This window comes from Mustela erminea, chromosome 13, assembly GCF_009829155.1.
Source record: "Mustela erminea isolate mMusErm1 chromosome 13, mMusErm1.Pri, whole genome shotgun sequence".
NCBI classification, from domain to species: domain Eukaryota; kingdom Metazoa; phylum Chordata; class Mammalia; order Carnivora; family Mustelidae; genus Mustela; species Mustela erminea.
The window spans coordinates 86,411,932-86,425,425 of NC_045626.1; the positions used below are offsets into that span (position 1 = coordinate 86,411,932).

At 59.6% G+C, this 13,494-nt stretch overlaps 1 protein-coding gene and 1 long non-coding RNA gene across 8 annotated transcripts in view; one reads left to right on the forward strand and one right to left on the reverse strand.

Moving 5' to 3' along the window:
* Positions 1-13,494, reverse strand: part of PITPNM2 (phosphatidylinositol transfer protein membrane associated 2) — a 121,283-nt gene that overhangs the window by 61,860 nt on the left and 45,929 nt on the right. The window lies entirely within an intron of this gene.
* LOC116572024 lies at positions 964-2,665 on the forward strand. The gene is made up of 3 exons (XR_004278090.1): positions 964-1,358; positions 1,569-1,691; positions 2,052-2,665. It is a non-coding gene; the product is annotated as an uncharacterized LOC116572024 (long non-coding RNA).

Genomic DNA, 13,494 nt, shown 5'->3' on the forward strand with positions numbered 1-13,494 from the left:
GATCTCCAAAGGACAGGGCTCAGGGTCAGGAGAGAAGAGCCTAGAGCAGGGACAAGTTTACCCTGAAAGAGGGGGCATGACATCGGATGGAACATGGGTTCTGAAGCTGGAACAGGGCTCTTATCACAGCTCCCCATTTACCTGCTCTTAGCAAGTTACTCTGCCTCTCAGGTTTGTTTTGTTTTGTTTTTTTCATTTTAAAGACTTGTTTATTTTTAGAAGTGGGGGCAGAGAGAGAGAAGGAGAGAGAGAACCTCAGGCAGACTCCCCACTGAGCCCAGACCCTGACGAAGGGCTCGATCTCACGACCCTTCGATCACGACCTGAGCCAAAACCATGAGTTGTACACTCAACCGACTGTGTCCCCAAGGCATCCCTCTGACGCTTAGTTCTCATGCTTATAAAACCAGGTCTGGTGCCATGTACGCTCAGTTGAGGGGGAACAGACTAAGGGACAGTGAAACATAAAATGCCCAGCACCCAACACTCAAGACAGGGTCCCGGGTGCCGTGATTGCTGTGGCGCGGCACCGTCTTGGAACCACCTGCTAACGGAACGCTTCCCTTTGAACTGTGTCCTCACGCTCCAAACAGTTGGGCTCAGAAGTGACTCACTGAGATCGTTATTACGAACCTTCCCACTGCCTGTTTGGGCGCCCTGCCCCCACTCTCTCACTCACCCCCATGTTAAGGCCAGGGTGGGTGTACAGATGTGCCTCCCCCCCACCTCCAAAGGGAGGACTAAAGCCAAGGGAGTACCCGGGACTTGGTCAAGGTCATCAGGCAAGTCAGTCATGGGGAGGAAATGAGAGTCCCTGATCCTAGGCCCCAGGCTATCCCAACCACACCTGACCTCCGGGCACTCTGGGGCCAAAAACCTCTTAATGGGGCACAGGTGTGGGAAGTGGCCTTCAGTGACCTGGGCTAGGGGAGGCACGAGGCAGGGGAGCCCAAGAAGAAGGCGGGGCGGCTGGGTGCAGGAAACGGAGTCAGCCTCTACTGGCCCAAGACCGCACACAGTCTGGCTCTTCTATCACTGGCAGGGAGCCTGGGGCTATTTCGGGAAGCTCTGCACACAGCCCGCCACTTCCCTGCCAGGCTGACTAGGTCAAAAACAAAACCAACCCAGCAACAGCCCGTGTCAACAGGGTGGGAAGTGAGGAGGCGCTGAACAGCCCCGAGAGGAACAGCAGGACCGGGGGAGGTGGAGGACGGTGGAGGCAGGCAAAGTCCTCCCACCCTGGGGCCGGGGACGGCGGCAGGAAGCAAACGAGGCAAGCTGGAAGCCGCAAGGTGCAGTGGGAGAGACCAGTTCCGGAACCAGACAGACCTAAGTTCCAATTCAAGCGTCGTCTTCAAGTAAGTCGTTCGACCCCTTCAGGCCTCAGTTTACCCAATCGCCCACGTGTCAGGGGTAGGTGGGATTAAATGAGACAACGCTGCGACCCTGGATGTGTATACGAAGGGTGACACCTGCCCTCCTCCCTGACATGTCCGGTCACCCCTCTGGGCTGCTTAAAGCCACCTCTGCTGGGCAGCCCCCCATGCCCCCCGTTCTGCCCACAACAGGTGCTCAGCAAACACCTGTGGATGGGGTACACCAGGGGACAGGGCTGGCCGTAGAGACAGGAGGACCAAGGACGGGAACAGTCATCTGGCAGCACCTCGTGAGTAGCTGACCCAAGTCACCATGTGAGTCCCTTGTCTCAGATCACCTGCAGATGAGAGACAAGGGCTCAGAGGACAGACATGCCCAAGGTCACCTGGAAAGTCAGAATTTCAGGAGGCCAGCAGCCTCCAGTGAGGGCTGAGGTTTGCAGCATGCTGTGGCCCGGTCTTTCGGGAGGAAAAAAATGGGAGCTGATGGGCAGCAAAGGCGTGTGGCTCGGAGAGGAATACACAGGTGTGGGGGGGGGTGGGGGGGCATTCTGGAATCTTCCCCTGGGGCCCGAGCTGATTACGGGTTAAGGGGGTGGGGTATGTGTACTGGAGATATGACGAGCCCAGTCTGACCCCTGGCCCTGCACTTGTTCTCACTCGACTCTCTAAAAGTCCCAAGGTTGGAGTCACAATAGCCAGAAGGCGGAAGCGAGCCAAGCGTGTGCTGACAGATGAACCAGTACGCGAACGTGGTCCCTCCGAGGGCCGAACGTTACTCCTCGTGCACAGGGAAGGAGCCTCTGCTTCCTGCTGCGCCGTGGACGAGCACGGAAGCCACTGTGCTGAGTGACAGTACCCAGTCGGGAGCGACAGGTGCGCGGGACGCCACGCACATACGCGAGGCACGCTCACAGGGACAGAAAGCGGGCCAGGGCGCCAGGGGCTGGGGGAGGGAGGGGTCAGTGTTTCACGGGGACGAGCGTCAGTGTGGAGACAGCAACAAGAAGCAGAGATGCCGGTGGGGACGGCTGCCCAAGGGGAACGTGCCTGAGGCCACTTAACTGGACACGTACAGGTAGTTAGGGTGGTAAACTCTGTTACACGTATTTTACCGCAGTTGTGGCGGGAACTCTAGAGTTGGGTACAGGGTCTCCTTTCAGGGTGATGAAAATGTTCTGGAACTACACAGAGGTGCTACTTGCTCACCCTCGTGAATGTACTAAATGTTACTGAATTGCTCACTTTAAGAGTGAATTTTGGGCGCCTGGGTGGCTTAGTCGTTAAGCGTCTACCTTTGCCTCAGGACATGATCTCAGGGTCCGGGGATGGATCCCCTCATCAGGCTCCCTGCTTGGCAGAAAGCCTGCTTTCCCTCACCCTCTCCCCCTGCTCGCATTCCTGTTCTCATTCTCTCTCTCTCTGCCAAATAAATAAATAAAATCTTAAAAAATATATAAAAATAAAAGGGTTAATTTATGTTATGTGAAACTTACAAACAAAACAAAACTTTAAAGCCCCTGGGTGTAAGCCAGGTAGCTCCCACGGACAGACACTCTGGGGGAGGCCAGCAGGATGCTGAGCCAGAAGACAGAGCAAGGGGAGGGGCGACCCAGCTGCAGAGGTGGAGGGCTCTATGGGGACAGCAGGAGGGGCCTGATGGCCTGGGTCCTGGGGGGGTACCCTTTGCCCCCACCCTGCAAACCCACCAGCCAGCCAGAGAGAGGGTCTGGGGGTCTGGGGCTGGCTCTGCCACATCACCTTGGCTGCCCTTGGGGAGGTCCCTGAGCTTTTGGATGGGGCCATCCATCCCCAAGACAAGCACAGGCTCAGAGCTCTCGGGGATAGGGCTGCTCTTGGCAATGCCCACCCTGGAGGGCTGCTAGACCACCTCCCAGGACAGGCTGTTCACTGCCTACAAGGTCCTGCCAGGAAGTCCCTATGCTGTGCAGTTGGCCTCCTGGGCACTCAGCCTAGGGTCCTGGTTGGCTCTTCAGGTCTACATTCTGCTTTTCTTCTCCAGGACACCTTAAAATAAGTGTCCAAATGGCACACCCCTCGGCCACCACCTCCCCTGTTCTGGACTCTCTGAGTCCCCTAACAGAGGCAAAGCTGCCTTAGCTGACCACAGAGCCAGAGACTGTTAGAAGCCCTAGATCTAGTTTCTGGGATCAGCTGCCAGCCCGCTGCTTCCCTGGCCAGTGCAACAGATGTGCCTTTACCTGGTGACAGTCTGCCTGCTGAGTGAAAATTCCTGTCCACCTGGAATCTCAGACTGTGACCTTAGAAGGAAGCAGGGTCTTTGCAGGTATGATTAGTTAAGGATCTTGAGATGAGATCATCTCGGATTTAAGGTGAGCCCCCAATCCAATGACAGGGGTCCCTGGAGAAGAGGAAGAGAGACAGAGGGGCTGGCCATGGGTGCACCAAGGCAGAATCAGAGTGATGCAGTCAAAAGGCAAGGGACACCAGGGGCCACCAGAAGCTGGAAGAAGGGAGGATTCACCCCTAGAGCCTTTGGAGGGCACACGGGCCTGCAGACACCTGGAGTTCAGCTTTCTGACCTCCAGAAGTATGAGATGATCAAGTTCAGTTGCTCTCAGCCCAGCCTGCAGTCTGGTGTGCTGGCAGCCCCAGGGGACGGGACACGGGATCTCTGGCATTGGGAAGCAGGACACTGCCCAAGCCGACTGCACAGATGTTAGCCAGTTCCCGCCTGCTCTGCACATGTGCAGGAGAAGAACCCATGATGTCCTGCTGGGGAGGCCACACCAGCACTCAGGCAGGATGGAGTAAGCCTGTGACTGTGCTGCCACCAGGTCTGCAGCCAACTAGCTAAGGGTACTTGAGGGCCAGTGAGTAGCCCTTCTGCATCCACAATACAGACACTCAGGGGAAGCGGCCACTGGACATGCAGCCAACCGGCCTCTCTGTTTTCCCTGCTGCACCTGGACAGCCTTTTCTAGGCCCCTAGGGGCACCAGTCCTAAGCAAGCAGCCAGAAGCACCCCTCACCCCAGGTGAGGCCCCAATCCAGGGACTGCAGGTTTCTCTGACTAGAAGTGCCCCACCCCAACCCTGATCTTGGCTCAGCATCTCCTACTGGTCTCTATCCTGGAGGAACCTCGCACTGCAGTAAGAAGCCAGCCAAGGCTTCCCTGACAATTCAGCATCTAGAAAGCCCCAGCAGGCCAGCAGCTCTGTGGCTGCTACTGTGCCTAGGGACAAGTTAGGACCATCCCAGCTCGAGGGGCTCTGAGAAGCCCAGCCCAGCATTTCTCAGATCACAGACAGGGATGAGCTGCTTTAGAAACACTGAGGGAGCTTGTTCAAAACGCAGACGGCCAGCCCTCCCCCCGAGAATCAGAACCTCTGGAGGAGAAGATCAGGACCCTGCATTCAACGCACGTTCCCCAGTGACATCAGGAAGCCTACCGGAGGTGAGAACACATGGCCTAGGTTCCAGGTGTCCCTCTGGGTCTGCAGTCAGATGACTGAGCCCTCTGATTCAGGCTCAAAGAGCCCTTCTTCCAGGTAAGGGATCCCTGAGGGCTCATTGGCTGCCCAGGCTCCTGGTGCTGACTCTCCGCTTGGCCCTTCTGAGACTTCAATGTCCCTGCCTGCTCTGCCTTCAAGCTCAGGCCATGTCTCGCTCACAGTGGCCTTCCCGGGGCCTGGTCAGAGCAGTTCTTGACCAAAGCAGGTGCCCAGCCAATATTTGTTAGGTAAATGACATGGAGTCCAAATTCTGCCCCAGAGCAGCTGGCTGACCTTGGGTAGTTCCCTCCGCCTCTCTGTCCCTCCATAGAAAAGACTCTGGTCCCCTGCCTTGACCATTTCACAAGGCCACGGTGAGCCTCAAGAATAAACCTGGAGGCAACACGCTTTGGGAACTGCGAAGCCGCGTCCCAGCATGAGCCCTGCACACCAGCAGTAACACGGCCCCCACGTTTCCACCGACTAGAGAGGAGTGGGCAGCCCCGGGCAGCAAGGCCAGCCAGGAGATGCTACAGGGGGACAGGAAAGCCAGACAGGGCCCAGGGGCGGGCCTGTCTGCTGCACTGAGACAGGTAGGCGGAGCCCAGAGGCTCGGCCAGCTTCCTGCCTGCCCCCCAGCACAGTCCACCGCTCTTGGGGGCATAAGTCCTACCCTGGTCATACCCTCTGGGGCTGTGGGAGGACCCTGGTGTTTGCAGGTCTGTTTCCCAGGGGCAGGGAAGGCTTGAGCTAGACCATTTCCAAGGGCCTGAGGCTCATGGTGGCAGTGGCTTGTGCCCTGGGGGACCCCCTCCCCCACTGGCAGGTGCTCGATGGTTGTTCCCCAAGAGCCCTCTCTTCACAAACAGGCTCCTGGAGCGCCCGGGCAGGGCAGCTCAGATGAACATGACACTTGCCAGGCCGAGACAGGAGCCCCTCCCACTGGCTGCCACTCGTGGTTCCCACGACCTCCAAGCGGTCACAGAGTGGGGCTGCCTGTCAGATGGAAGGTTCTGCTCCAAGGCACAGGGCAGAGCCTCTTCCTCAAGCTGTAGGCAAAGCTGCCACTCGGACCTCACAGGGACCACCCGGTTCTTCAGCCTGGCCTGGGGTAGTTGCAGGGGGTTGGAGGGGACCCTCCTAAGGGCCCGGCACCCACACACCCCCTTACGCATCAGCCCGACCTGGGTGGATGGTAGAGTAAGAGCTGGGCCTGAGAAGGCCAGGATTAGGGCCAGCACTGCTCAGAAGGGCCATCACCATGTCCCTAGCATGACCCCCCCACAGCTGTAAAAGGGGAGCAGTGGGGCACGGGCCAGAGGGAGAATGGGGGAGGGTTGATTCCATCCTGCCTCCAGGAGCCACCCAGCATGGCTGGGTCACTCAGGAAAGCTCTGTGTCTCTGCTGGTCTCCGCATCGGCCCTGCCTGACCCAGAAGCCCAGTGTGTGTGCCAACCCCTGCCTGGGAAGGCAGACAGCTAGGCGGTGATCTGAGCATCAGTTCTGGCCCTGGCTCTCTTTGTGGGCACTAGAGCCACAAGCAGCTCCGGCTGGGACACACCCAGCTGATGGGGAAACCGAGGTTTCCCCATCAGCAATCCCATGAGCCATGTGTGCTCAGGGGACTGGCAGAGCCCAGGTTTCATCTTCCAGGCCCCGGGCAGCTCAGTGACCACGCCTCCCGACAGAAGGTCCCCCTGGCTGCCAGCAGCCCTGGCCTGCCCAACATTGGAGAGCACGAGAAACAGCAGCTGGCCTGGCCTTGATCCTAAGAGGACGGGCTTTGATACGGAGTGGCCCGTTTGAAAGCAATCCATTTTTAAGTTCTGCACTGGAGGAGAGCCCTATAAAACGGTCACCCTGTCACCCTACTCCTGTAGGCCAGGCAAGCACAGTCTCACGTTCTCACCCAGCACCCCTGTTCTGCATGGGGGGAAGCTAAGGTTCCCAGGATTGGCAGCTTCTGGAGGTCACAGAGCCAGGACTCACCCTCCAGCTCGTGGCCGACGAGCCTTGCTTTTCCTGCCACCCCACGTCTGCCCCTACCTCCCGGTCTGCCCATACCGGGAGGCCAGAGTCTCAGGAAGGCCTCAGCCAAGCAGGTGAGCAGGGGTCCAGCGGGCAAATGAAGCCAGGCGGTAAGAGCAGCTTAGAGTGGCCTGTGCCCCGGGTCCCTGTCTGCGCAGTCTGCCACAGCCCTGACGGAGCCCGGTCACAGCCACAGGCCTCGATAATGTGTACCCACACCTAGGAAGCTGTATAGTGCTTACACAAGGGCTCAGAGCGATAGGCCAAGCGAGGGCACCGGTGCAGACAAGAGTGCCCCCCCCACACGCCGTCCTCTTGTCCTTCCTGGTCTCCAGTGGGCACCTGCCGTGAACTCTGTTATACAGACCAAGGGACCGAGGCTCGGAGAGGCCAAGGGAATTCTCCAGGGTTTTCTGACCCGCTTCTACCCTCTGCTCTCCCCTAGTGCTGGGTGGGCACTGGAGGCTGGGAGACAGGCTAGAGGTGGCCCAGCACCCCAGCGCTCCTACGGGGTGTCTCCTCCTGTCCTCCCTGCTCCCCTCTGGGCTCCCTGCAGAGAAGTGATAGGGACCTGGGGAGGACAGCGCCTCCAGCTAGGGCAACAAGGTAGGGAAACTGAGGCACACGCTGGGCAGCTGCTGCTTGGTGGAACGGAACAGAGCATGTCAGATGCCTGGTTCATTCACTCCCAGCAAGCAGGGCTTTGTCAGGGGGATAATGGAGGCAGGGGAAGTTGCAAGGAACAGGGACAGGACTGGAGGTCTGGCGCTCCCTCCCCGTGACTGCCTTGAGGATTGGAGGGTGGCCATTCACCTGGAGGAGCTCTCAGGAGCCCAGGTGGCCAGGAGGCACAAGGCTGACCTAATGGGTGCATTCACAACCACAGGACAAACCAGCACCCCAGCAAGAAACCATCAAGAGTTACAAACAATATTCTCTGGGCCTGGGGCAGGCAGCAGGCTGGGTCCTACAGAAGAAGACTCAGGCCACCAGGCAGTGGTTCTGGGGAAGGCATCCCAGCCTGGTGCCTTGTCAGGGAGCCCAGGGAGGAACCTGACCTCGGAAGCCCTTGCACCCAGGACCACTGCCTCTGGAGAGACTGCCGTGGCCTAAAAAATCTCACCCCTGTGGCCACCTCTCCCCACGGCCATTGGGCTTATCCATGTGGCTTCTCGTGAGGGTCTCTGAGGTACGAACCCTCCTCGGTTAAGTCCTGATTCTGTCCATCTTTGGGGAAAAGCCCTCAAATTGCCTAAGTCCTTTTTTTCTTTCATGTGATTTTTAACTTACAGAGAAGTTGCAAATACAATGTGAGAATTTTCATATACTTTCTCACCGGCACAACTGTTTAATCCAAGTGCATTACCCTGTGAGCCCTCTCTCTGTGTGTCTCTGCACACAATCAACGCGCCTACAGTCTGTTTGGAACCGTCCGGGTATGTGCTTTTGCGAAGTCCTGGGGCCTGATCACAATCCCCCCTGCCAGGCACCCTCGTAGCCTTTCCTTTATGCTGAGGCATGTGAAAGAGGGGGAAACTGAGGCTCGGTCTCCTGATGTGCAGTGCCCCTCCTACTACATTGAGCCACCACACACAAGCTCTCAGCATAAAGCAGACAGACCCCTCTCTGCAGACTGTCCTCCCCACGAAGGGATGATGCCAGAAACATTTTTAAAAGAAAGCAGAACGGGTCCAGACCCGGTGACGGAGGTTCCCGATGGGGCAGTGTTGGCTCCCAAGTTTCAGGCAGGAGTGGGGGGCTGGGAGGCAGGCAGTGAGGGGGTCTCCACTCTGGCCCTGGGCTGTGGCCTCCTTCAGAGCCTGCTCCCCACTTGACCCTGTTCTTCCTCAGACAAGTGGGACGGATGGACTCCTCCTCCCAAAGCCCAGTGGCACAGCGCCCAGTGAATGAATGAATTTGAATCTGAGATCTGAGTTCATGCTCTGACTTCCCCGGGCGGGTTACTCAAGCCCTCTGAGACTCAGTGTGCTCCTCTGTAGAATGGGACCACACCAAACACTTCTCTAACGCGTCTGCAGATGGTTAGCTTGGTTGAGATGTGTGCCGGCAAGGGGGCAGGGTGCAGAGTCTGCCGAGACTGTGCTCTGAGAAATGAACCAGAACTGGGGAGAACACGGGATGCAAAGCCAAGCAAGCCTGACCATGAATACTCCGAGGCGCGTGCGCGCGTGCGCGCATCTGCCGTCCGGCAGTCTGACAACCTCCTTCCTTTTGGCCTGAGACGCTCAGGGGCCCGGGATGCAAAGCCGGCAACTGGGGGCTTTCCCTGCACACACCAGCACACCACTGTCTGTGTTGCATCCGACAGCACAGCCCTGGGGGCATGGGAAAGGGGGCGCTGGGAAAAGTGGGGTGGGAACGGTCTGTCTCACACACGAGACACCGGCCGGAAAGCGGCGTATGAGAGGGGAGCCGCACCACCTCACCAACACCAGGGGCCGTGCACAGGAGATCATGCCGCCAACAGCAGGATGCCCAGGGGTCCGGGCCACCCTGATGACAGAAGGGGACGACGGATCTGTGTGCACAAGTGTGCATGTGTGTGAGTGTGTGTACGGGTGTGCATGCGTGTGTGGGAGTGTGTGTGTGCATGTGGGACCGCATGTGTGTGCAGAGAGTAGGGGTGTGTGTGAGTGTAGGGTGTGAACACACGTGTGACTGCACACGCGCATGTGTGGGTGTGTGCACGCACGTGTGTGAGAGAGGGACATCACAAGACAGCTTGGGATTACGAACACTCGTGAGCTTCTTTTCTCCTGCTCACTTTCTAAAGCCGTGTGTGTGGCACAAAGAGCAGCAGCCACCACCAGCAGACTTTCTGCAGGCTGGCCCCGGGGCTGGGCCAGGGCATCGGCTCGGCTTCCCGGGCGGACACAGTCCCGAGTCCTAGAATCCCGGACGCAGAGGCAGCGCTGCCGTCCCGCCTGGGACAGCCTGGGTGCTGGACACCAGCGCTCGGGGGAAAAAGTAAAACAGATCTCTCTCCCACAGCCTCGTGAGAGCTGCCTGAACCACCGGGCTTCCTACCGAGCCCTTCCCTGGATCCCAGTGCTCCCGTGGAGTTAAAGAGGAGAGAGTCACTCACCGCCTGAACGCCAGCCAACGGGTGATTATTCCACTTTTCCTGGAATGAGCTTTCCACACTTTCTCCGGCTGGAGCCATCGGCAGCCCGGGCCCCCACCTCTCCAACCTGCTCTCACACCCTCTCTAGCTCTTTACAGAAGCTTTCAAGTAAGTCACTGCGACGTGAAATTACACTAAGGGAGGAGGCTGGCTCCTGGTGCTGGGGGCCCCGAGGTGGGGGGGCTGGCACGGAGCACTCGGGATTCACTTTGGATGAAAGCAGGCGGGTTGCTGGAGCACAGCTTCCCTCCTCCAACGCCAGCCGCGCTCTGCCGTCCTTCTGACTTTAGGGCTTGCTGGGATGACTGAACACACACGTGTATCATCACCAAAGCAACCCCCCACCCCAGATGCACAGGAAAGACCCCGGGCAGAGGGTGGGGGCAGAGTCACCCTAGCTGCAGCACGCGGGCCAGCTTCCCACGGAGGGTGACAGCAAACACGGGAGCGGACTGCCGCCACACAATCCACGGATTGCTGCCACGCAATGGGGCAGACCTCTTTCGGGTCACATCAGATAATGCCTTGAGCCAGCAAGCCAAAAGCAAACCGAACAAAACCAGCACACCGCCCCCACAACCGTCACTCAACTCGTAAACTTATCAGAATTTACAGCAAACCAAGGAGAGTCCAGACGCGGGTAATGTCATTAAGAAGCCTGCACAGCACCCAGATGCCAGGAGGGTCTCCGTGACAGACTCCAGGCTCAAAGCGAAGGGAAAGCAGGACAGCACAGACGTCTGCAGACACAGAAGCATTCTTCCCGTCCAGCCCAACAGGAACCGGCCTGATTATCAAGGGGAAGCACCCGGAACTCAGAGTGGAGTGCAGCTTGGGAGAAACAGGGCTTTGGGGGATGTGCAAATGTAGCTGGGAGAGGCCCGACCCCAGAACCAGACGGGGAGCCCTGTCTCGGGCCGCCTTTCGAGTCTGATTTGTTGTTAGAGCATGTGTCAGAGAAGACCCCGAAACAATATATAATCCCCCAGAGCCCGGGAGCCTGACTCCAGGGCACACAGCTGCCATTTCAGGCGCCCCCCCACCGGGGCGTCGGGCGCCCCCTTCAGTCTTGAGCTGTCTCCCCGCATACCTGCACCAAACTTTGAAGCTTCCCTGTGAGTCAGACGGGCCACTTGGCGCTCGCTGGCTTTCTATTTAAAGATCACAGACGGCTTCTTAGACACCATTCAGCCCGGGGCTTCTAAGGACGAGGTGCTAAATCCCTCCCCTTTGCACCTCACTTTCCATCGACATAAGAGAGGTTCTAGCTGACCACGGGAGGCTCGCCCCCCGCTGCTGCGCAGGAGGTTGGGGGGGAGCTGCCCACCCCCCACGCTCCCCCCAACAGGGCGCACAGCTGGAGAATGCCCCGGGACCTACAGCGCCCACCAGGAAAGCCTACAGCTTTTCCGGTGGGAATGCCTTCAGCGCCCACCAGGAAAGCCATCCCGAGCACCACGGTCGGCCGGCCGGAAGTGGGGAAGACAAGATAGGATTCGACCCACTGGGCCGCGGTCTTAAAGTCCGGTCTGAACCAAACTCTGCCGAGGGACTGTCCCAAACAGACGGCCGAGCTGCCAGGAACCAGCCGGCAGCTGCTTCTCGCTTCCTCCATCCTCCCGGAGATCCTCGGTTACGGGGACAGCACATTCCCCCACCACGCTCCATTTCCAGGTGAGAGTGAGCCAGGCAGAGACACGTCGCCCGCGAGGGCCACTGGGAGCCCTGCCCCATGTGGGGTGCACGTGTGTGCTTCGCCACATCCCTTCCCCCGGCCAGACCAGGTCCAGGAAAGCAGACTGTCCATGCTGTGTGGCAATGACACGGGAAAGCAGGAGTGTAACAGACAGCAGCGGGCCCAAGGGCCAGGGGCCAGCAGCCAGGCTGCTCAGAGCCGCCCAGGGGACCCCACGCCCCCCAGTGCCGCCAAGCCCCCTCCCAGCCGGCGAGGAGGCCATGCCTCTCCCTCCCCAGCTCCCTCCATCCCAGCTACTCAGAGAAAACCAGCAGCCCACGTGACCAGAATGAGCCTTCCTTGCTAATAAACCCCTCCTAAGGCTGTGACAGTTTTCGCAGAAAATTACCTTTCAGGAAGAAAACATAAGGAAGGGGAAGAGGGGGACAGAGTGTGAGAGCCGGAGCGCCCCCGGCCGGGGCTCGTCCCGCAGCCCCCCGTGTCTGCGGAGGTCCGCCCGGCTCCCCATGCTGCCGGCCTCAGGGAGCCGCCCCCGGCTCGCAGCTCCGCTGGCAACCCAGGCCTGGACCGGGGGGTGCCCCCGAGCGCGGAGGTTCCGGGACGGACAGACAGACGGCCGGCCAACACGCAGGAGCCCGGGGCCGGCAGGGACGCAGGAGGAAGAGGTGGGGAGAGGAGAGGGGGAGGGAAGAGCGAGAATTGGTTCTCTCTCCTCCACTGGGACCACTGAGCTAAGTTGCCATGGAGAAGGGGGAGCCGCTGGCAGAGCCTGCAGCGGGCGGAGGAGCCATATGCCGGAGGGAAGGCGTCCGCGGAGAGCCAATCCCCACCTTCTCCCCGCGCAGCCTCCCCCAGCCCAAGCCGGGGCCCACGGCGGCGGCCCCCTGGGGCAAGGAGCCGCTCTGCACGGGTGGGCAGTGGGAGAAACGGCCTCAGCCGGCTCCTTGCTCCCTCACCCCCCCCCCCCACCCCCAGAGCTGTGCCCTCATCTCAGGTCGCGCTGCCGGCCAGACCACAGGAACCACAGGGGCTGGAACCAGAGCCCCTCCGACGGCCTGGGCAAAGCCTGGGACCCTGGTGTCCGGGGAGGCACTGGAGACCTCCACCCACGTCCCCATTTCTAAAAATTAGAGTGGCCGGACCCCCAGTCACAGGCCTCATGAGTGTCAGCCACATCTCCCACCATCAGGAACAAGTGTGTCCCCAGCAGAGGACTCCTTTGCCCAGAGCCATCCATGTGGAGGGGCAAGGCGGGGGTGGGGGGCAGGGCGGCGGACCCTGTAGGACACCTGCTCCCGCCTGCCCTCTGTGGCCCCACTAGTTCCATACAGAGCCCAGCTCCAGGGCAGCCTTTGCCACTGGCTCAGTCACACTCGGAGCAACAGAAATGGGGCTGCGGAGAGAGCCGGGAGGCCTGGCTTGGGGTCTCTGAATCTCCTCATGGAGATCACGTGACGGGGCAGGCCCAGCCATGTCTCTGGGCCAACATTCCTCATGACAAAGCAGGATAAGCCCCCCACTCCGAGTCTACACCCCCAGGCCCTGGGACACCCAAATGGCTGGGAACAGTGAGGGGGCACAGGCACCGGGAAACACACCACCTCGGGGAACCCCGTCTCCATAGCAGGCACAGCACCCCACACCCCACCTCTCCTTGCTCCCCGAGATCAAATGGGGTGAAGGCTCTCCACAGCCTGAAGCCGTCACAGAGACCTCAGCTCGCAGCTCTAACACAGACAGACCCAAGGACGGCCCACACGGGAGTCCAGCCC